This window comes from Passer domesticus, chromosome 7 (assembly GCF_036417665.1).
Source record: "Passer domesticus isolate bPasDom1 chromosome 7, bPasDom1.hap1, whole genome shotgun sequence".
Lineage (NCBI taxonomy): Eukaryota > Metazoa > Chordata > Aves > Passeriformes > Passeridae > Passer > Passer domesticus.
This window is the reverse complement of record NC_087480.1, coordinates 3,175,465-3,200,225: the sequence shown is the minus strand read 5'-3', so window position 1 is coordinate 3,200,225 and position 24,761 is coordinate 3,175,465. Positions and strand designations below refer to the sequence as shown.

The 24,761-nt window shown below is 39.0% G+C and overlaps 1 long non-coding RNA gene across 1 annotated transcript in view; it reads right to left on the bottom strand.

Moving 5' to 3' along the window:
* Nucleotides 1-24,761, bottom strand: part of LOC135304240 (uncharacterized) — a 96,719-nt gene that overhangs the window by 13,914 nt on the left and 58,044 nt on the right. Inside the window, exons 7-14 of the long non-coding RNA XR_010365660.1 lie at nucleotides 23,771-23,812; nucleotides 22,645-22,737; nucleotides 9,139-9,291; nucleotides 8,297-8,501; nucleotides 7,713-7,869; nucleotides 6,628-6,739; nucleotides 5,466-5,577; nucleotides 4,935-5,067 (exon numbers count right to left, since the gene is read on the bottom strand). This is a non-coding gene — a long non-coding RNA (uncharacterized LOC135304240). The remainder of the gene's footprint in view (nucleotides 1-4,934; nucleotides 5,068-5,465; nucleotides 5,578-6,627; nucleotides 6,740-7,712; nucleotides 7,870-8,296; nucleotides 8,502-9,138; nucleotides 9,292-22,644; nucleotides 22,738-23,770; nucleotides 23,813-24,761) is intronic.

Below are 24,761 nucleotides of genomic sequence, written 5' to 3'. Positions count from 1 at the left end.
AAAATATAACTTGAAGAAAACAGTAATTTAAGTTAAAAACAACCCTAAACACCTCATTCTGACATTGCATTTTGGTCATTACATTTTAAATTGATTTACAAACAAGATCCAGGTGACAGTTGACAATTTTCTTGCACGGTTCTGTTGGCACAAGCACAGACCTGGGAGCACATTCAATCTTTAAAAATGTCTCTTCTGTGATGCAAATGTTTCCACCAGTATTTGCCAAAAATTTCTGGCCACTCAAGTTTAGCCCTATTTTTATTTTTCACATGCCCTGTCACCAAATCTTAAACCCTGTATTCAGCATCTACAGCCATTTTTACATATCTCAAATGTATTACTTCTAAAAATGGGATGTTTACTTCATAAATTGAAAAAAGAAATCTTTTCCACAATTTTTGGATATTTTCACCAGATATGCTTTGCCAACAAAGCAATATTTATAGGTAATAATATAAATCAAATGGTCATTTATCTGAATACCTCTGTATATTGTTTAAACCTGTATTTATCAATGTGCTTGTACTGTAATGATATACTGGGAAAGATAAAAAAATTGCATTAAAATTACCACAGGGGTTGGGGATTTTTTCTGGAAGAAAGAAAAATTAGTCTTTAATCAAAAAAGCACAGTTACAAAAGGATTAATTTTGAATCAGAACATATCATGAGTTAGATATTTTCTGTCCCAGCTGAGAGTAGTAATTGGAAAATCACAGTTTACACAAAAAATAATTATTTTCTTATGATCTGCCTTTCTTTCATGAAGTCTTGCATCTCCATCACTCAGTTACAATCTGAGAGATTAGGGACTCAATATACACTAGATTAAAGGTCACCTATTATGACAGACAGGATTTAATTGCAATATTGACATAAATTCCTTATGAACCATAGGCTTAAAGCTGCTTGCACACATCCAGCATACTAAAGAGGGATGGAATATTCATGACTTGCACTATGGGAAAAAGTCTAGCAGGAGCCTAAAACCACAGCAAACCTCCTTTTTTAAAAGAAGAAAATTAGGAAATGTTGGTGGTTAAAAAATTGCAGATTAAATCTTATTCCATTACAGAGAGTAAAAGTTACTTGATTGCACTGCTGAAAGAACTTCCTGGGGGAAATTAAACTTGATAATCTCGAGGTGTTTCCCAGAAGACACCATGCATTCTGTAATGTTCATTATAGTCTGCAGAACACCAGCTAGAATTTCAAGTGAAGACTCCTAAGGTTTAATCAATATAGACATTCTGAACTGCTCACAGTATCAAGGCCTGATTATGAAACAAGGATGCAGGGAGAAGGGCAGCCATGGTGCTTTGGATTTTTTTTTTTTCTGTATTAACTGATAGTTCACAGCAAAAGGTGAACAGTGACAGCCAAATCTCCAAAACAATTTTGGTAGCAATGTCATCAGTGCTTCCTTGGGCCTCTGGGACTTTGACAGCTCTGCCTGGTTTCAGTGAATAATTCTTAAAACCAGGAAGCAAATACTTTGGAGATTACTTGTTACAAGATTTAAATCCTGTACATTACTTTTAAAAGCAATTAAGAATTTAACTATTAAAAAACAGATTTTAAATGCTTCCTTTAGAAGATCATGGAGAGTATGAAGATTTCAATGGGGAAAAAAACCCCAAAACAATAAAAAAAAAATTAGCTCTCTCCTACCTCTCCCCATTTTAAAGCAAGAAATAAAGGAATATACAGCCTAAACACATATTGGTGCTTGTTATTGTCTGGTGATATAATGAGCAGAGGACAGAAATGGCACATTAACAGTTCAAAGCACAAAGGAAATAAATTTTCAATAGTGATTAAATGAGTTTGCAGCATCTGTGGCATCTTTAGACACGAGAAATTGCCAAATTGCCAATTGCAAAAATAATCCAGCAGGTTTTGGAGCTGGTAAGGAAAAGCTGCCTAAGAACAAATTATTTGAGCTGAACTGACCCTCTTAAATCTTCAGTAACCTGGACAAGGATCAAGAGGGTTTTTAGGACTAAGGGAAGGACCTGGAATTTCAAACAAAGTGTGGCTGGAAATATTTTTTGAGTGAGCCAGGACATGATTTATGGTTCTTGTCCATCTGGTGCTGGCTAAGTGGCAGCTATTCAGCACAAAAGAAAAATTAGGCCCCCTGATTTTCCATGGGTACATATGTCTTCCCATTCCTTTGATGTACAAGGAATACTCAAGCCTGAAAACTCAAACAAAACTCAAAATCAATAAGAGTCTAGGAGATGGACATAAATTAAATAAAAATTCTGAAGAGCATTCTGGTAAAAAAATTGTGTGTCAGAGCCATTCACTTTTTGAGATAACTGGGACCTGATGGGGACCAGGCTCTGCAGGGTTCATCCTGTTTCAAAAAATTATTGGTCTTCTTTGCCATGCATTTGTCCTCCACGGTTCTGGTCTTTCCCTGACTCCTTAAAGACAATCTGGAAAGTGAATTTTGGGTTTCAGACCCTGAGGATAATCTCCACTGCCTTCTGATGTGCTGGAATAAAAGGGGTCCCTCCACCTTGTGACTGGATACTTTTCCTGGATGCTTAAATGGAACTGAATAAAGTCAGCTTTAATGACTACATTACTCCTATTTTCTGAAGAAGTAATTCAGTAATTTTCATTTTAATTTAGGTAAAATATCTAAAAAGAATTAAAATAAAATGTGTATTAAAAGTTTATTATATTTGGATGAAGCTGATGTGAATAATTTCCAAGACCTAGTCCTTGCTCGTCGTTTCCCTGTGACTTTGGATCAGAAAATTATGACTTGGATAATTAAGAAGTCTGAGCTATTTCAGAAAAGAAAGTATAAAATGTTCTGCTGAATCTTTCTTAGCACAGTTGGAACTGGGGGTCATTGTGTTCAAGAGAAAATAAATTCTGCTGAGCTGGACTCAAGAAGAAGAAAAAGAAAATGAGTAACTGAACTTGAAGATCAGTAGTTCTTGAACAGAGAAAGAGTTTTCTCTGTCAGGGAGAAGAGCCCCCTCTGTCTGGCATTTGGACTCCTTGGTCAGTGTTTCTTGTTTCTGCTGACCAACATTTTAACTGCCACTAAGAGATCTTAAAAACAGATCTTAAATGTGCCTGGTGTGCACATCAAAATCAATACAACAGAATTTTATAAGAAAATATTTGGTCTCCATAAATTAAAAAAGTCCCACCCATCCTTTATTGAAGTTCTAGTTAAACTGACAAAATAAAAAAATTCAGAGTTAATATCAGCCTTTTCTTTAGCTCATTTTCCATGCACTGATTCCACAGCTCATTTGGAAATGTGACCTGATCTGACATCCTGATGGAAATTACTGTTAAATAGATTAAAAAGGATGTGGTAACCTTATTTCTGTATTTGTCTCCTTTTCTTCTGTTTCCATTGTATCCAGAACATTATCTAACCATAGACATTATCTGGTTTCTAGACTGGGGAGTACAAACTGAGATTACAAATGGTGACAGGTGGTTTAAAATATGAATGCAGTGAATTCTAAGCTTGCTTTATGATGGATAGCTTAGACATGGTCTTAGAGACTCTACATGACTTTCTAAGTTAGGCAATTACTCTTTTTAATCACTTCTAAGAATTGCTTGATAACTTAAAAAGCGATATAAACCTAAGCACCTCAGTCAACCAGCTCATCATCATGGATTCCAAAAGTACTGAAGGAACAATTAGAAGTGTATAGGTATGAAATCTAAAATCAATAGCAGAATTAACTTATTGAAAATGAATGTTTTACTCCATTTCCTTCCCAGATGAAACTGTCAATACAATCTTTGTAAAACAAAGTGCCATAAATTTGGCAATCACTGGAATTTAGAATCTCCACAATCTCTACTGCATTGGGTTTGCAAGGGGAGCTCATAAATTTCAGAATGTTCAGTTTCAAAGTCTTTTATCTAGATAGAAGTTCCAAGATTGAAACTTCTAAAATTTAATTAACCAGATTTTAAATTGGAACTGTAGATATTCTGATGTTCCTTTGACCAATTCATCCCAATTAAAGGGAGGAAGTTCTGGTGTTCTGTAAATCTCAGTGGAGACAAAGTATTATCAAGCGTGTCAAGTGCTGGAATCTGTTACAGAAAAAAAGCCAGACTTTTTTATTTCTCAGTCATAAAAAATGAAATTATAAATATATTTAAATAAACTCTTTATGTGTTTGTTATAAAACTGTACATATCAAAATGTACAACATACATAAATACTATTTATATAGACATGTCTATAAATACACTTATATTTACTTATATGCAAATGTACTTAAATTTAAATATATTATTTAACATTTGCCTTGGAGGAGTTTTGCTAAAATAGCTTTGTCATCACATCTTTGACTCCTTCAGCACAATGCATCTCTCTGGCAGAGCTGGGATTTGACTCTAAATAAGAAGCTGACTTCCTTTCAGTTGGGAAGTAGATGAAGGAATAAATAATTCACATTGTGTTTCCTTTGTGTTTGTTGATAACCCTGTCATTAGAGCTCATAAGACACTTTGAAGATTTTTTAGATATAAAACTTTAAACAAAGTTTCTACCTTTGTCTCTAATTGCCCAGTTGGAATGCAAGTCACTCTTTTAGGAGCTGATCATCACTGCCAGGCAATGTGGGAGGCACTGTGAGAGAGCACCTCGAGCTGAGAAAATGGGCCTGGGTGGTGGGGAGAGTTAAAATCTTGGTTCTGGTAGCAAACAGAGACAGGCGAGATCAGAATTAAGACATCTCAACAACAATTTGTGACCAGAACACTCTGGAAAAATCTTGCAGACACGAAAATGAGTTAAGATCTGCTGAGAATTTTCTGTCAGCTTGTGTGTTAGCACTCCACAAGTGCTTTCTGCCTTAAACACCAACCCAGTAATTACTTGCAAAGCAAGATCACAGGGGAACCTGTCTCCAAGAATAAACAGTACTTACAGAGTAAGGAGGGCTGGAATCAATGCTGAGATTTACATTGTCATCTTGAACTTTTAACTCCTCAGACATGTAGAGCTTCAGGTTTAGCAAGAACATCCAATATTAATTTCTGAATAAAATAAATAATTTCTTGCTGCAGGGAAAGGTGAAATAAATGGGTCAATGTCAAGCACACTCTCCACACACAAATTTCTGATAGAGAAGGAACATTTGTTGGACTTCAGGGTTAACTGGAAATGTTTTTAGTAATAGGATTGGTAAAAGCATCTTCAAAATTGGTAACAAAAGTGGTAACAAAAATGAAGCCAAAACCCATCCTAGACTAATAGGGAGTTGGTGATTTCAGTAGCTAACAAGCTGTGATTTATAACCTGCCTGTACAAGAGCATGGAAACCATTCTGAAAACAGCAGGCCTTTCCCATTTCAAGGCACATGGAACAAACAGTGGACAGAAAAGCACCCTTACACAAAAAATATTGAATATTCTTTTTAAAAAATGAAACTTTTGAGTTGTCTATGTCTTTTTTTACCTGGGCTGATATAAATTAGCAGCATTTCATGGTGTTCCACTGCTGTAAGATGAGTGGTCAAAGTGAACTAGCACAAACAAAAACAGTAGAAATATTTATATTTTCACCTTTCCTAGGAAGAAAAGACAAAAGTATTTGATACACTAAAAAAAATACAGGTCTAGGACTATTCATTTTACCATTTAAGCTCATAAATAAAGTTAAGCAATAGATCCACATCGTGATTCAGGGAAGGAATTGAGGAATTTATTTTACTCTCAGAAAATTCTGTTGCTGTTGGCATATCTAAATCCATCTCTCTGCAAGTCTGGCACTGCAGACACAAAATGACCATTGTGAGTGATTTCCTGAATTCAGCTCCATAGGATGCTGCAGAACTGCTTTTGAACAGATTAAAAATAACACATCAGTTTTCAAAACTGGGCAATCCAGGAACCATTTTGGGGCCCTTGGACCAACAGGCACAGCTCATTTCCTTCCAGCTGAGCCCTTCTGTGCCAAAGCTGGGCAGTCCCACCACAACTGCCGGGTGGAGGAGGGTTCCTGGCCTGGGTTAATCCCCAAACTGCCCAAGCGTGGTTGAGTGGCTGCCACGCAGGTCGTGATGAGTGGAAAACCTGCCAGAATTGAACAATTGAGCAGCAGGAATGGAAAGTTCATGGGCTCCTGTGGTGTTGCATTTTTCCCAACCTGGAAATGAAACTCAAGATGATTTTAGTAAGGAGGTAATTTAAAAAGGGATCTTTATTTGAAGGCCTTCAGAGGCAGTTATGGAAAGATGTCCACAAAAGCCCACCGCCCCAGGGGTGAGTACATTTTATAGGAAATTAGCATAATTGATAAAAAACACCAGTTAGGGGGAAAAGTGCAATTCCCCTCCAGGTCAAGCCCCTTCTCTGGAGTCCCCCTTCAGCACCAGCTGTGCTTTGTTCATGAGAATGCATCTCAAAGAGTTGTTCTTGACCTTGGTTTGTAGGAAGAACCAAGATAGGATTGGGGCCTTCTACTTCCTGGGGCTTGGAGCTCTGGAATTTGTTTTGTCTTTGTGCTTAAGGAAAGGCCATGGAAAAGAATTGGGAAAATTAGTACAGTAGACTAAGAGCTACAAATATATGTGATAAGAATACAGAGAACATATTAAAAAAAAAAAAAAGGGCAAAACCTGAACAGCATCAGGGGATGCAGCCATCACACCCAACAGGCCAGCAGAGGCACAGTGATTTTAGGGACACCCAGCTTTTCCTCCCAGCCTTGGAACCAGTATGGATCTCCACCTGTGAGAAGATGGTTTTAGATGTGAAGGTGAAATTGCAAATATCTATCATCTAAGTTTGATAGGCCTAGAAGGAAACAACAAAGCCCATCATCCTGCTGCAGCGAGCACAGGCCTTGCTAATTATTATGACTGACATTCCATAATTCAGTAACTTCCCTTCTACACAAAACCAGCCCTTCACCATACAAAACCATCAGTGGGATTTACAAATGCTTCCAAACTGTAAGAAAGCTTCATTGCTGGTCTAATGACGCCCTGCTTCTCACAGCTCTGGGAAGTGCAGCACAATCAGAGCACAGCAGGCGCTGGATCCCCTCCCTCAGCACGCTCCGACGGGCGGGAGAGCACCCTGGAGCAGCAGTGCCGCAGCTCCTCTGCCCTCCTTGAAAGAAATTCTGCTTTTAGGCTGCTCTGTCTGCTTTATGCCCAACTAGAACAACCCAAAGCAGCGGTAGGGAGGTGATGGAATGGGCCAGAAGAAGTGCAGAAGCATCCACCAGGAAGGTGGCACCTGGGATGTGCCACCTGTGTGCCCTGCAGGCCAGGAGGGACATCCATGTCCTGTTCCATCAGGAACAGCAGCACGGGATTGTCCTGAACTCGGGAGGCCTCCAGTTCAGGACAATCCCATGCTGGGGAGTTTTGGGCACCAAATTATAAAAAAGATATAAAGGTGTTAAAGGGCATGCAAATGAGGACAATGAGGGTGGTGAAGGGCTGTGAGGGGAAGTGTGTGAGGAGCAGCTGAAGGTGCTGGGCTTGTTCAGCTGGAAAAGAAGAAAGTGAGAGAAGTCACCATAATTACAACTCCCTCGTGAGGGGAAGAGGAAGGGCAGACACCAATCTCTGCTCTCTATGACCAGGGACAGGACCTGAAGGAACAGCCTAAAGTTGTATCAGGGGAGGTTTAGGTTGGGTATTAGAAGGTTCTTCCCCCAGAGGCTCCACAGAGAATGGGCACAGCACCAAACCTGCCAGAGCTCCAGGAGCCTTTGGACAATGCTCTCACATGATGGCACTCCTGAAGTGTCCTGTGCCAGGAGCTGGACTCCATGGTCCTGATGGACCCTTCCACCACAGGATATTCTGTGAAGATCAGAGGATGGAGCTGGAGGTCCCAGCTGTGCACTGTGGAGGAGAGAAGTGATTTAAATCAGTTATGTAGGAGGCCATAAAGAGAAAGAGTAGAGGCAGGATGTAGAGCAAAGGGGTCACTGAGACAGAGCTCACATGCCACAGAAATTGGAAGAATTAGACTCAGAAGGAGGGACAGACAAATCACAAGGAGTGAAATGAGAGAATGGAAAAAATCTCACTGGAGTGAAGGAAAAGAGACTTACACAGTGAAGAGACAATGAAGAAAAGAAAAATGAATGAGTAGAACAGAAGTTATGCTTTTGCAGAAGGAAGGCCAGAAAAGAAGTAGGGGAGGAAAAGCAGAACAATTAATAAAAGGAATGAGACAGTAGGGGTGAAGGGAGGGACATGAAAGCAGCATAAACCAGCACAAGGCACACACAGTGGAAGAAACAAGCACTCTCTTATTTATTCATACCTCTATATTTTATATCTTCCTAGCAAGCATCCCAGAGCTCCATAGATAACTTATTTTTGGTGGTGGAGGGTGTGAAGCAGGGAACCAGCTGGCAGCAGGGTGGTGGTGGATTTACTTCAGCTCTTCTTTCTTCTTGAATTGCTGGACATATATTTATTGAAATTACTCAAGGTAGTGGCTGGCACTTTTTCAGAAATATCAATACCTTATGTGGAACAGAAAGGAAAATGTATTAAAAGCCCCCAAAGAAACCAAAACCAGACAAACCTGAGAAAATTCAAAGAGATGTGAGGAAGGGATTGGTGTCATTTGTCAGTCCTTGCCAGCAGACTGCAAATATTCAGCTCCTGTAGATCACCAAACACTTTTTGCTATTTGAATGACATGTGAAGCAGAACAGGGGTGTGAGTTCTCTTTCCTGAATATTGCATTAACACCTGATTATCACTGCCTGATGAAATACATATAGAGGGAAACAAAAAAGGTATCCATTTAAAAATAATTTTAGCTAAATCTCATACTGTTCAGATATTTTGTTGGAATATTGGAGGCTCTGAAGAAACATCTAAAATTTTTAGTTCTCCCTTTTACCCCTTATCCTTTTACCAGTTACATTCTATCAGAATGATTTGTCAGAAAAAGGGAAAATTCTGTGAAAGCAAGGGCAGCACTTCAGAAGGTTTTATATCTCCCTGTTAATCACTCTGACAGATGGACTTATAAACCCAGGGAGCATTTTGATAAAAACCAGAGCTGAAAAATGTTATTAGCTTGGCCAGCAATAATTGCCGACTAGCATCCATTGATATGAATTTTGGATTCATATTTATGATTATTTCTACCTGTCCAAGTCCAGGAGAGTTTTAGACTGCCCAGAGCACAGCTGCCAGGTTCCTGTGTCACACAGTATCACATCCTGGGCTTTTATTGGATTCATTTTTCCTTCAGCAAGTATTTGCTCTTGATGCTTAATTCAGAAGCTTCTTGATTCTGTGCTGAGAATAAAAATACGGAATTGGTTCTCCAATTAGCAAACATTTTCAGCTGCAAAACTATCAAATCAATACCATATCCTCAGCAATCATTTCACTTACAAAAGCGTGTGTGTGGGTTTTTTTTGTTTTTTTTTTTTTTTCCAAGAGCTCTCAATACCCATTTCTTGGATAATTAGCTGCCTGTCTGCCTTGTCCAAGTGGCAGAGTTTAATTCCAAAATTAAAGACTGGAAAAACCCATGAAAAAGAGCTCCAAAAGCAAACGACTTGCATTCAAACAAAAATAAAAAATCAGTGCAGCCCTTTCTCCTATGAAAGGTTTCTTGTGCAAATCAAAATTCAATGATTAAGAGAATTTTGGAAGACATTGCTCTGGTGATGCTCTGCTCTTTCATACTGTTTATCTTCACATTGCCTCCCCTGAAGCACCTTGAATGAAGGCAATGAATAGCAGCAATTATATTAATGTATAAGTATTGTGCTCATTTATAATTACAAAAAAAAAGCTGCTCAGCCACAGCTGCTTCAGCAAACGTTCTACAGATTTTGACAGAGCTTTTATTCACTCCATCAGTTGGAAAGTAACTTGTTTTACTTGAATGAGGAGGTTCTATCCTTTTGTTCTTCAGCAGTCCTGATGGAGTGCCCAGTTGTTATTTTTATTCTGCAAGGAGCACAACATACAAGAACAGTAATTAACCCTTCTGCTGATGGTTAAATTAATTGCTGCTAATGTCACATTTTGCAGTTTCCAGCTCAGTTTGATTGAGTGAAGGGTTCTAGCCCCACCTTTTCACCCTGCCTGTGCACTGGCTGAGGATGGATTGCATGAATTCATGTAAGGGAAATCCATTAAGGGTTCCTAAATGCATGGATATGCACAGAAATAAAACCCAGGGAGCAGCAACAGTCTGGGAGAGTGACAGAGGGAACAGGCACAGCTAGATTGCTCTGTGTCTGCTGATAGCATATCAAAGGGCTGCCTGAACAGATTGTGCTGTCTGGCCAAGGAGTTCCTGAGGCTTTTTAGATAACTTAGTGCACTACTCCGTGTTCTTGGCAGAATGATCTCTCCTACAGTAATGAGCTGTGTTTAGAAAGTAGCCTCTGTTTTGTTCAAGGATAAAATAAAGCAGTAGCTCTATTTGTATCATTGAATTCTTTCAGTTTTGCAGTTGTTTTTCCCCCCAGTCTTGGTTACCAACAAGAATAACTTGGTCCAGATTTACAGTGGCATTTAAGCATCCAGCTTGGTGATGGATGATATCTTCAAAAGTGAATTACATGGATAATGCACTTAATTCTGAATAAACTCACTGGCCTAAACATGGGATTTCTGATGATCCTGTCAGCATTTATATCTATCTTTGCATGCCTAAACATCTAGGTTGATCTAATCTTTCATTTTGGCTTTACTAGAAGCAGAAAATTCATTCCTCTGCAACTCTTCTATGTTATCTCAAGGATGCAGTGAAATGTCCAACACAATCTGAGAAACACACATAGCAAGCAGCAGAGAATTCAACAAACCTTACTCTGTACCTCATTTAGGCACATTACTATCACTGGGCTAGAACATTTTTATTTTTTTTTTAACTCAGGCATCTTGGGCTTCTGATTCCTTTTCTTGCTCAGGAAGAAAACAAGCAGGAAAATATTCAGTAAAACATGGGAAGAAGGCTGGAACTGAGTGATCTTAAGGTACCTCCAAACTCAAATCTCTGATTCTGTGATTTGAATCTTTCCTCTTTTTTGGTTGTAAAAGTTTTATATATAAACTCTTTTACCTTATTGGAAAACAACCCTATATCACCATCTATATGACCATAATCACACTGTGATTCCATCACAGGATCAGTAATTTTCCCTGCCCCCACCCCAAAGGCACATAAGTGGCCACCTAGAAGTTCTGTGTGTTTATTTTACTGAAACAACAGCATTTTGTACAACATGGGTCCAAAGCCCAGAGCCACAATCTGCACTTTCTTAAATGCCTGAACCAGGGGGAAGGGTGAGTTGCCTTCTTTGTAGGAAGATGATTAATGAATTGTTGACAGTAATAAAGAAGCAGACATCTTGGAAATATTATTATGGATCACATATCATTTCAAGCAGCAACTCTGCCTCCCTAAAACATTTTATTTGTTATATTGTGCAAATCGATTGTAATTTGCTACTGGCTTCTTTTCAAATACATTTCTTCATTGCTGCCTTGGTAAATAATAAATCACACTAACTATTACTTCAAAATTGAGTGTTCCAATTTAGTTATGAATGGTGAAAGTAGAGGTACTTCAGGGTATAAAATCTTTTAGCAGTTCATAGAAAAATAGCTTCTTAAGGATAACCACATCAAAAATCAGACCATACTGGTGCACATGCCTCTGTGACTGAGGGCAGCCTGGAAAACACTGACAAGGTTATGCTAAATGAAATATTCTCTTCATATTTGTCTTCAGACGTAAATCAGAAATGTATATAGATATTTGCTTCTTCCAGATTACCAATCTGTGCTTTGTATAACAAAAAAGATTTGTTTCTCATGCTCAGTATGGACAAGTCATGCTTCTCATATAGGAAATAAATCTGAAGACACAAAGATTCTACAAAGGAACGAAAATGATTCTACAGAGTTAGTAGACACTGATGGGTCAAGAACATCTCACAAATCGAATGGATAATTTGTATTAAGACACACTATTCATCTTTGTTTTCTTGCCTAGTTTTACATGATGTTACCTTCAAGACTCAACAAATATCTGTGCATGAAAATACACAGTCAGTGAGAATTTTTATATGATTTCCAGGAAAAATACGTAGTATTTCTTAATTGTTAGATTTCTCTTTTAAGCTACTTATACTTTTCTTTGGTTAGTTGGTTTGTTTTGGTTTGGTTTTTTTTTTTTTTCTTTTTTCCCATTTTCTTAACTGAAATATTTTTGACAAATACCACTTAAACCCAAAGGAAAACACTTGTAACTATTGAGATTAACTATCTGGTGGTTAGCCCTGGATCTAGTATTTACTTATAAATTATTCAAATCTACTTTGGCTTTTTCCATTATTTGGTGAAAACAATCAATTCTTTTATTCAAAAAAAGTTCTGCCTATTCTTTGGGTTTCCTGAAGGAATTAATAATCTCTCTGCTTATGCACCTGAGATGATTTGGATGTTTTTTCTCACTCCACATTGACACAGACATTACTAGAGGTAAAGAAAGATAAAATATAGATTAGGATGAGTCAGCAACTCAGCTCGACTGCCTGTGAAGAGTTTACTGGAGTTTATTGGACTCTTCCTGCATGTTCAGACAGCCCACATGAAGGAATTCTGCAATTAAAGATATCCATAAAAAACATACCTCCATAAAATAAGGAATCCATACCATATTAGATGGCTGCTCATCAACTGCAATTTTTAACCAACAGGAACATACTCCTGATTTTTTTTCTACGTGTGCACCTTTATCTTTTTCCCTTGAAGAGAGAGCTTGGTAATGAGATTTTCCTGTTAAACCCTCAAATTCAGTTTAGATATGTTCAAGAAGAAAATATGGAAACAGCAGTTGGGGAAAAAAAATAAAATAGACCAACAGATACATAATCACTATTCAGTGATCTGTTGTGCTCCTGACATACATTAGGAAGATCCCTTGGAGAATTCTGTCTCCATTCATTATATCCCAAAAGAGTCTGGTTTCACTGACCTTGCTCTCAGTACAGTGTCTTGTGTCCTACTGATTTAAGGAGTTCTATGTAATGAGTAGCTCAGAAGGGGTGAAATTAATCCAGAGAGCCATAATGTATAAAATGTTCTTTGCTCAACACTAATTAGTTTACCTGACTTTTGGTCTGGTAGGTCTGGTCTCCAAGGTACAGAGAATGCTTTTGATTTCACATGCCATAACATCAGACACTTAAGTTCTTTAGTTTCATATCCTGTTCTGGGGGTGGTGATTTTGTTTAAATAAAATCTTACTTCAGCAAATAAAAATGATTTTTTGTCAGACTTACAAAAGGGGAAAAAAAAGCAGCTCTTTTTACAGGGGACTTAGGGAAATAGATGATGAATTAGACTTTTTGATAACTGAAGATTAATATTAGTCTGCTTCCAATCAAAAACTTCAGCACTTGAATACTGAACACTTGAATAGGGATGCTCGTTGACACAGCCTCCAAGACAATAAACCAAAATAGATACAGCTGCTGAAGTGGAAGTTTCTTTCAGCCAATGAATTTCCTGCTTGTCAGATTTGTATGCGTGTTTGAATGTGAGGGTAATGAAATAACATTATAGATTTCAGAACCAGGGCAGCCTTTATTCAGATAAGGTTATAAGCAAATATGGTTTAGAATGAGTGTCTGCTGAAGTAATAGAATCCATTCCCTGCTTATTCTCAGTTTAACTGTTTGCTGCAACATTTAAACATGCGCAGAGATGCAGAAATGCACTTTGGGGTCACATACAAGGAGTTTTGCACCTTGGGCAAATAAACACTGCTGAGGTTACAGGGGCCATGTTCAGACAGTTTAGTGTGAGGCTGTGTAGACTTAACTCTTAATGCCCAGGGTTTCCTTTCATATGGGTATTTTTCACATTTTAAAGCCAGACAATAGTAAACAAAAGTGAAAATTAATTGTCAAATCATGGTGAGACCCGAAGGTTATTTCTCAAGATAATTAACACACAATATTGAGGCCAGACTGTCAGACACAAACTAAATGATCAACACTACGCATTTGTAACTCTAAACTGTACACTTCTATTAGAAAGCAGGCAAAATTTTCAAAATCAGTTCATTGAGATGCAGATTTTAAATAATTAAAACTGTACTGAATAATAGCTTAGAGTTTTGAAGCACTTTCAGTTGCTAAACCCTTCAGAGGTTTAATGGTAATGCCACTCTGTAAAGCCACTCTCATCTGGAGAACATTCTCTCAGAGCAGCATTTGCAGGATAAACTTTTTGAAAAGCCTTTGACACATCAATGAAAAGTCTTGTACCACCAGTATCACCACACTATTCAACAGAAATGCCACAAAAGCAGTTAAGTGGAGAGAGAGGGATAACAGCAATGAGCTGCTCCCACTCACACCAAGCACAAAGCAAGCAAAGGACCACGTGCCTGAAAGAAACGGAGCAATATCTTGCATTGGATCTGATGGAAATCCTCCAGTTGCAAATGCAAACTATATTAGGTTATTAAAATATTAAAGATGAAAGTGACCTTTGGTTCTTGGGGTGTGTAAGTTTAGCTTTTTTTTTTTTTTTTTTTTTTTCCAAATCAGGAAAAAAGAATTTTGAGCAATTCAAAAGAAATGGGTTGGCAGTAGAGATTACATTAAAATGAATAGCATGACCATGACAGAATTAAAAATATGTTCTATAGAGCTACTGAAGATATTTATTCCATTACCATTTCAGTCTTCTAAGGAAGTCTTTTAGCTTACTCTCAAAGGGCTGAGCTTGTGACCAAAACATTCAAAGCAAGGACCAGAAGTGCCCTGAAGAGCATTGAAGTCAGGGGATAATTTTTCTGAAGAACATGAGTAAACAGGCAAAGTGGAACAGCCGCATTCTGGGAATAATTATTGCCTCCAGTATATTAAGTTATTCAGCACTAGGCTATTCAGCAGTAATTATACCACCCCTGGGCAGGGATGATTTAGTGCAGCACGCCGGTGAAAGCTGCATAATTAAGAGAATGGGGTCTGGCTACTATTGAACACACCTTTCCAAATGTTCACCTGGCCCAGCTGGCAAGAGCAGGGTGGCTTGTGTGGCCATGGCTTGAGTGCCACAGCATTTAGCACTCTGCAGCCAGAAGGTCAAACTGCTCTCGTTTAACTCTGTGCAAGCCAAGCAGCTCACACACAATTGCATGTGTCTAATTAAAAGCTGCATGTGGTCTGCTGGGCCACCCTCTGATGTTAATACTTAATGCAGTTTAGCACATTCTGTTCTGGCTATGTTGAAATCAGGAAGAACAAAGCCATGTATAGGGTCTAAAATCAGCTAAAATGCCTCATATGCTTGAACAGGAAAAAAAAAATAGTTGTTTAAGAGAAAGAAAAGAATGAACAGAAAGATGAAACATTTTGGTGTTATAGATTAATCCCTTCCCCTGCAATGTGAAATGTTTATTGGCTATTGTTCCTTGTTCTCTGATACTCACATTGTGGGATTTGTAGGAATGGGGGAAAGCAGCTTCTGGAATGGTTATCACATTGACATAAAACCACTCAGATTCCCTTTCTATCCACACTTCTTACAGGATATAAAGAGATATGAATCTGTTCCACAAGGCTTAGAACGTACCACAATATCAACAAGCAGTGCAGCCATATCCCAGTTTACACCTCCCACAGAACCCACCCAGGACAATTCTCACCATGGAGCTCCTACTTTGTCCCTCTGCCATCCCTGGGAGCCCTTCCCACTCCCCAGGGATTTGAGAGGCACCTGATACCAGGCCATATTCCCAACCATGCCACTCGGGGACCTTTGCTGTGGCAGGAATTCTTTCCCAAAGCCTCATCCCCACACATGGAAGAGGATCAGCAAACATCTGGCAGAGGCAGCGGGATCTGGAGCGCCTCCAGCCCCGGGACCTGGCTGCCTGCCCCGGCTGCCTGGCTCTGTCCCTGACAGCTCCCAGCACTTGCTTTACAAGCAGGAGCAGTGGCAGTTTGGAAAAACCTCCAGGGGAGGTCATGGGGGGATTGGCTTGGCTCCTCAACATCATTTGTCTTGTCTGAAATTAATTTTGAGGAGGCTGTTCAGCATTGCTCAACAATAAGATTGTGTATTAGCTGTAGCCATTTGTTTTCCTGCTGAGGGTAAGGTAACGGAATGCAACATTCAAATGCCAGGATTTATGTCACTCTGGGGAAACATGTTCTGAGCAATTTGATTTTTTTAACACTTCTCAGTTATCCTGTTTGATACAGGCATCACAAAGGATGAAAGCATACAGCTCAGCAGAGTAAAAATAAATAAATCTAAGTTTTAGGAGGTTAGAATAAATGTAGGGAAACTTAAAGCATTTCTTTCTTCTGTTTACTTAAAAGTAAAGTCAATAAAAATTTAAATTTAAGCTCTTTTTTACATTATTTTACTACTTACTTCTCAGAACTTGCATATCTTTCCCTAAGAAGAGTTGCCATTACTACTATTTTCACATCTCTTGCTATTTTTCAGGAATATATCTGATTTACTTTTGAAAAACACCAAAGGTATTTTGATTAAACTTATTTACGAAGTCACTGACTTGAATTAAATTCCTCAAGGTGAAGACAAGTTTAAAGATGACCTATAATCCCATAGCCCTCCAGACATCATCTTCTATGAATTGTTTTGTTAACAAGACCAGCTCAGAACCAAAGTGGGATTTTACCCATCTTTCAGTTACCTCACCTCCCTGTTATCAATCATTTATCACATATTTCTTCCTTTTGTCACTTTTTTCCCATTGCTTGTCTCTTCTGGCCCATTGCAATTGGTGGTAGATTGTCTTCCATGTTCTATTTTTTTTTTTTTTTTTTCACGTGAAAGTAAATAGATTTTCCTCAGGAAAAAATAAAACTGAAAAAAAATTCAACATCCAAATCATTAAATATTAGGAACCTGTATCAGCTGGAAACTCTTCCATTCACATGCTGCTTTTACAAATAACTACTTTTCACATTGATACAGGACAGAATTAAGAGCTTGGGAATTTTCCTGAAAGAAATTAAACAAACTTTGTGTTACAGGGGAGCAATGCTGTGTCTGTCTGCACCATGGGAGGCTGGCATGATGCTGCAGTCACATCTCCACGTCACAGAAAGAATGACCTTTCATCATTTGCCTCCCTCCCTCAGCCTCCCCATCCCAAATTCCTCTTCCCACCCCCAAGCAGGGGGACTCGGATGGAGCCAGGTGTCCCCAGACTGGGCAGGGCTGGAGCAGAGCTGCAGGATGGTGCATTCTGTGCCTGCCTTTGCTGTAAACACCAGCCTAAAGCAGGATGCTCAGGTGGGGAGCACACCTAGCAGGGCTGCAGGAAAGCCAGGGACAGGATTCTGACTCTGAGAGTGAACCAGAGCAGGATCACAACACAGAGGTGTCCCCAGAGCCAACCCCCCAGGATATCCTGGGCAATACACCCCGTGCTGGAAGCAGCCTCTGGTGTGGAGGCCAGGGAGGTGAGGAGGGAGAGGCAGAGCAAACTTGCTCTGAACTCTGTTTGCCACTCGTGGATATGCTCAGCACAGAGAGAAAAGCATCATAGGTTGACAGAAAAAGTCAGAAGTCACTTAAGGACACTGACTTTGTGCAATGAACAAAATAACAGACTTGGTTCTTTCATCACACTTTGGCTTCACTGATGAGTCAAAAATCAAGCTCTGATTTTGAGCTGGTTGAAAACAAACTGTATAAGATACTGCAAAAGCTTCCAGAATTTACATCTGTTACCACAAACACAGATTAGATTCTGCCTCTGGGTGGCCAGCCATAAGTTCTTCATGATTTGCTACACATGGGAGAATTTCAGCATCAGCCCACACACCCAGTCTCTAAAGCAGTTTTGAATTTTTAGGTCTCTAAGTCTGCTCATGCTTCTCCACAAGCACCTGTTAATTTGAAAAGCTGCAGAATACAAAACAAAACAAGACAAAAAGGGAAAAAAAAAAGCAGCTGCTTATGGCACTGGGAACAACAACAAGGCTGAGCTGAAGAAGCAATCTCTGTCTTGGGGAAAGGCAATGATACTTCCATCTCATGCAGCAGCAGTGGTTTTCCTGCTGTAATGCATACTTTGAACTGGCTCTTTTCCTGGTCTCATTTTTAGCTCAGAGACTAATGATCCTTGTTACTAAGTGGCATCAGTGCAACGCTATGAAAGGAGAAGTTCCATTTAAATGAACGAGTCTATACTGGCACATACAGTTTTCATCTAAGTTCCAAGGAATTATTTTGATCTGCACACTTAAATTAAAGCTCATTCCTGGTCTTTTAGCAAGGCACATTTCCCTGGGAGCTTATGCTCTAAGTAACACTTACTGTCATTGCTCTCTCCTCTCTTAGAAAACAACGGAAGCTCAGAATTAATTCAAAAAGCTCTGGGAATGTGCAATATATTCACAACTTCAGGCTATGGCATATGTAGTGACACTATGTATTCAAGTACCAGCATAATCAATATTTGTGATTTATATGCTGGAATTTAATGACCTCCTCTATACTTACCCTTAAAGATTAATATAATTTTGACTCCAAATTCCCAACAGCCTCTGTGCACAGCAGTTTGTAACACGAGAGCTTTTCTTGCCATAAGTTATATGGCAAATCTGAAATGTTTCTCATCACTGTGGTGCAGATTATTGCAGCAGTTTTCATGCTGGAGATGAGAGTGTTTGCTGGGATGCAGCTGGGACAGGAATCCCAGAGATGTGGTGTGTCCTGTCCCAGAGGCAAAAAGCTGCAGCTGAGTGGCTGGAAAGCCTCACTTTCCTCCAGGTGTGCAGGAAAAGGAGGGGAGAAGGGGCAGGTACCAATGCCAGGACACAAAAACTCCCTGTGCTCCCTCCCAGGGAACCCGGTGACAGCAGAAGGGGACACCAGGAGTGGGCCCCTCATGCAGAGCCTGCCCCCATGGAAGCTGCCAGTGCTCAGGGCAAACACCAAATGCAATGGGAGGACTCTCAGCCTCTATCAAGCATCATGGAGAATCTTCCCCAAGAACTTCACATTCCACAAAGATCTCTGCTTTAGCAGGCATTTACAATTTCCTTTTGATTTTCCTTACAAATCTCCAGTGCATTTTTACCATTTCCTGTTGAGCTTTTACAAATTTGTTCTATCTTTTTTTTTTTCTCTGAATATCAAGGACAAATCTCAAATTACCCTACAAGGATGTCAAAGCTCCTGCCTTAAAATTAAATCCTATCCTATCCCAATGTGAACTAGAGTATTTCCTGAAACCTCAGAAGACCCAGTCTAAATTAGGTGTTCACTCAGGAAAAAGAGAGGTACCCAAGCACCTGACTTTATAATGACTTTAACTACAACAATAGATAACAAATTTGAATACTACATGCTCTGGTTTTATTTTGCCAGTGAAGTATGTTTTGGCTTACAAAAGAATCTGAAGACTGTTCTTCTGTGGAGAGAGAGAAAAAGAGGGAGAGAAGTAAATACTAAAGATAGAAGAATAAAAATCCTTTGAAGGGGAATTGAGTTCTTGCCTACTGCTTAAGAAAAATGCACTATAAAGCAGCTATTGATTTTTCATTCAACAGCACTGAATGTTTTATTGAAAAGGAGCAATGCTCAGTAATTTGAATTTTCAATTAAGGTAGCACATTCCTTGGACACATTTACTACTGCACTCCAGTGACATTTATTTGACTTTTAAAATCCCTCTACTATTGTATTCGTGTTTGTATAGATCAAACTCCCAGTGCAGAAAGTGCTCGGATTATAACACTGCTGATTATAGACACGTCTGCAAGGCTCTGTGGACAACCTAATGACTTTATTTATAGGTAGGACAATGTGCAGTCAGACACAGCTGAAGTAAAATACGGCACCAGGAGAGAGATTAAGCAGTTCTGCATTTCAGCTGAGAAATATTTACATTTTACTTGTCTTTATGGACAGTGTATAGATGCAGTGAATTTAGCTATTTAAAAGAGTTTACATTTTAGAGGATTGGGGCATCTTTACTGATTATAAAACTTATCAGCTACTTAAATGTATAAAAATTTTAGCTGTAAGATAGACTGCAGTATTTCTGGATTATAGACAGGCAATGGTGGCTCATACTGGATTCCCTTCTAATAAAACCTATCTGCTAACCTGCCAGCTCTTATGGAGAGCTTGACTCCATGTGGTCAATTAACAAACTCTATAGTTCTAGAAATAGATTTAATCTCTCCTGCTCATAGGTGTTTCTTGTTCAAAAACCTAATCATCTGCTCCTGCTGAGAGATGGACTTGGGTAATCCTTGGGCATTTTACTAACTATGGGAGGCACATCTTGGAGTCATCAGCAATTTATTTCACCCAAATTAGAGCAGAAGTTGCATGAATTCCCACCAGTCTGTGGTATGTTGCTTAAAATTGTGTTCCTTTCTCTCAAAGTTTTGATATGAGCAGAAGGAACACGCCTGACATGCAAAGCCAAGAAATTACTCCTATTTTGTCCAAAGTCTAGGTCCAAAGGTTTAGTCCAGTTGCAGTGATGCCAGCACTTATATCTCAAAATAAATTAGGTTAAAATATCAATAATTTGAAAATCAGGGCTCTCCTGTGCAGTTGTACCTACCCTTCCCTATGTTTTGTTTCTTTTCACCACTGGAGCTGCTTGAGGGCATTTTGGAGGAGATCTGGAGCTCCTTAATCCCTCCACAAGCCCAAGCCAGCCCAATATATTGTAGTGCTCGAAGTGCCATTTTCTCTGTGTGACCCTTTAATCAGGATGGACTCTACAGATGTACTCAGTGAAGTGCTCCCAGCCCTGCCACCATCTGACTGAGATTTCCTGGTACAGCTAATGAGGTTCTGCTCCCACTTAATCTCTAAATATGGCACAGTTCATGCTTTTTTAGTTTGCTTAATGACAGGCTATTAATAAAGACATGACCTGAACAGCTACTTGCATTTATTGTCTTTTCTTCCCAACTCCATTTTTAAAAATTATGCTATGAGGTAATTTAATTTTTTGAGATCATAAGCTGTTGTTTTGTTTGACAAGTTGGATATAATCATCCAACACTGCCATGAGGGTCAATGCACAAGCCAGCAATTTATCTGAAACATTTATCATGGTATCAAAATGACTTTGCTACTTTTTCAAGTTATTATTATTATTATTACTATTATTATTAATATTATTGCCTTATCGACAGAGCAGGATGCTAACCCATACTAAAGAAAGGTTGAGTCCTCTGTAATTATGTGTATTTTCAAGCAATTTCTAGTTATTGAAAGCACAGAACTATGCTTAACTCTAACTTAGTGGAACAGTAACTGTGCTGAACAGAACTTCTCAATATCTTGTTTCTCCAATGAGAAATGGCCCTAAGATGGGTACAGCAACTCCTGCCTTTATCAAAACAAATTATAGTTGGCATAAGCACAAGAACCAAAAGTTTTAGTTGGAGTTAATGAAACCACAATGCAATTTCTGATCAAAATCATTAACTGGCAATCCTGGTGCAAATGAGATTTTTGTGTTTTTGTGTGTGTGTAAGACTCAGATATTAGACAGCCGAGAATTAACTCTGCATCATTATTTCAAATTGAAACCAAACAAGAAAACAAATGTCAATTACCTTGAATTTCAAGAACAAGAAGCCTTGTTTGCATGAGTGAAATCGGAGCCCATTGATTTTTAATGGGATTTGAGTGTTTTCTCTCTTCAGACTTGATATGGTTTTATCATTTTTTAAGTATGGGTTATTATTTTTGCTTCTAACAGACATCAAGTTGCCTGAAGACTAGTTATAGTTTTTTGTTCACAAATCTCTGCTCCTTATTTTGAACCAGATGCTACAAAAGAGCAAAATACCTAAATTATGCTGGTTTGGATGTTCTTTTTGGCTTCTCCTCTAAAGACTGCCCAAACACAACCAGCAGAGCCTGGAGAGTGATGCCTCAGGTTTCAGCTTTTCTATTTTTCAGATTCTGTGCTGCTTTAGTGTGTAGTTCTGAGTGCCATATGAGGGGATGGTGAGCTCTCTGCACAGAGCAGGGAGACAAAACAATTCCTTCTCTAGCTGGAGGCTGAGGAAAAATGATCCAAATCTCAGGCCCAAGAGCACAAATAACTTGGACTGAAGAGAGAAAAACAAACAGGATGGGACTTCATAACCTAAAGCTGTAATTAGACAATTAACTATGTAATAATTATACAATTATTGATTAGACAATTAACCAATATACTAATAGACCAGAACTTATAAAAGTGAAAGACCCCATGACCGGTTGTGCATTTTGGGACAGTTTTGGTTCATCTTGGGTGCAGCCCTGGCTGGGCTCCTGTGCTGCCCAAGGTGGATCCATGGAGGCTTTTTAATAAATCCCTGCTTTATTCTTTAACTCTGTCCAGCCTCTGTTCTAGGTCAGCCTGCACAAGGCATCAAGATCACCTTGCCTTCTCCTCCCCTCCCTCTGAGGGGATGTTTCCACCCAGCTGCTGGAAGGGGACTCTGCTCCAACACCTTCACGTTGAGGAGAGCTGGTCCCTGTGGGAATTCCTACAAGGAACAGCTGGCAGCTGAAGGGTGCACTCCTGGCATAACCTTTAGTCCTGATAATTTTCTGTCCTCCTCATCCATCAGAGAGTAAAACAAATTTCCAACTCACTTTTAGATGTTCACAGCCGTGTTTCAGCCTCCTTACAAAGCAATTTTCACTTTCTACTCTCTCTATTTTTTTCCAAACAGCATTGAAACCTACCTGAACAAAGAAAAGAGAAAACTAAAAATCAGTAGAACAGAAAACTGTCAAGCTTTAGAAATCAAACTTAAGAATTACATGCATTCCATATGCTTACAAATGATCTTCATTAGCACCTAATTACAGTTTAGTTCAATTAATCAGATGATCATCTGCATTCATTCTTATCAGCAGATTAACCCTCATATAAAGTACTATGAAAATTCACAAGATTGCAGTTGACAATTCAAGTTCTTTTCAAGTTCTTTGTTTTCTGGGAAACTAACAAACAAACAAACAAATTAATAGGACAAAATTTTGCTTTCTTGCTTAGGAAAAAGTGTTTTCACTGAAAGAAGGAATGAAGACAATCCATATTAGCATGCTCTGGCCTGCATAAATTTTAGTGTGAATTTGAGACTGCAAAGGCTCATTAAGTTTCAGAAATTTCAGAGGGGGTTCTACAAATGTGCAGTCAGAGCTCTATCTAAACAGAACTCGAGCCATGGCTGCACAAAGCTGGAATGACCATAAATGACAAATGACTAAAGACAAAGACAAATGAGGACATGCATGGGGCTCTGGATTCCTGCATGTTATGGCTGAATACTTCTCATCCTGATAAATCCTCTCTTCATCAATTTTAATGCTGGGAAGATTTGAAAACAAGAGATGAACCCAGCCTGACGTTTACCTTTCTGAACTACCACAACTTTTACAAAATTCCTTGGTGACTTTTCTTGCTTGAAGCTTGAAGCGTACAAGATGAAGCCAGAGAATTGGCTGATAAGTAAGCTAAATTTCAAAATCTACATTAAAGATAAAAGTTTTGCCATTATGAGGAAAATATCAGGAGTTTATTCAGTGCAGCTAAGAGCCTTTTCTTTCTGCATACAACTACAGTCAATAAAGGGGTCCTGAATTTGCCAGAAAGTTTTAAAGTTTTGATGGATAATGATAGACTCCTCATGCATAATATGTATATGCATACTCCTCCTTATATAAACACATAAACATAGAATTCGACAGAACCATCTTTGATGTTCATTCTTACCTCCCAATGAAAATAGTCAGTTTTTTACACCGTCTGCAGACACTGAAAGAAAGTTAAAAATTACTTGTGTGGAACCATAGAAAAGTGGATGCAAGCAGTCAGCCTGAGTGAATACTGTTGTTATTCTGAACTGAGCATTGATCCTGATCTAATCCCGATCTCTCTACTTTATTTAGATTATTCTCTCTGGAATGAAACTATTGATATTGAACATGCAGAATGGAATAAATCAAAATGTTTTAATCCTCCTTTAAATTCCACATTTGTTTACAACTTCACTTGGGAGACAACTGAATCAAGCCCAGGTACTGGGTTTAATTTCCTTTCCCAGCTCCATCAGCCTTTCCTCATAAGGAAGATGTTCCAGCCCCTTCATCCTTTTTTTCAACCTTCTCTGGATCCTCTCCATGTCCCCTTGTCCTGGGGAGCCCAAAACTGGGCACAGGACCCCAGGAGTGCCCCAAAGAGCTGAGCAGAGGAGCAGGATGCCCTCCCTGAGCTGTGGGAAAGCTCTGCCTTCTGCAGCCAGCATGACCAGGGGCTTAAAGTCTCATACAAGAGCTCCTCCAATAAAAGCAGGTGAAATACAAAAAATTCTATTTAAACGTAAGAAAAAAACAACTTTTTAAAGATCAGAGTAGTGAAGCAGTATTCTCCTTGCAGGAGGAGCAAAATGCCCAAAGAGGTTGTGGAGGCTCCTTAAAGATATCCAAAATCCAGCTGGACAAAGTCCAGGGATGTGCTCTGAGCAGGGAGAGGGGACAGCCTGAGCCCTGTGCCAGCCTCAGTAACTCTCTGGTAGAGGTTTTATTGACATTTTTATTTTTATTTTAGGAATGTCCTGTGCAAAGCCCAGGAAACATTACCTTAAATCCTCTGCTGCTTTAGGGGCCAACCTTCATCTTCAAGTTTTATTTCCAATTGAGTGCTAATGAGAAAACCACTAGTGGGAAGCAGCACTTGCTGTTAGATCTATTAAACATGATTAAAA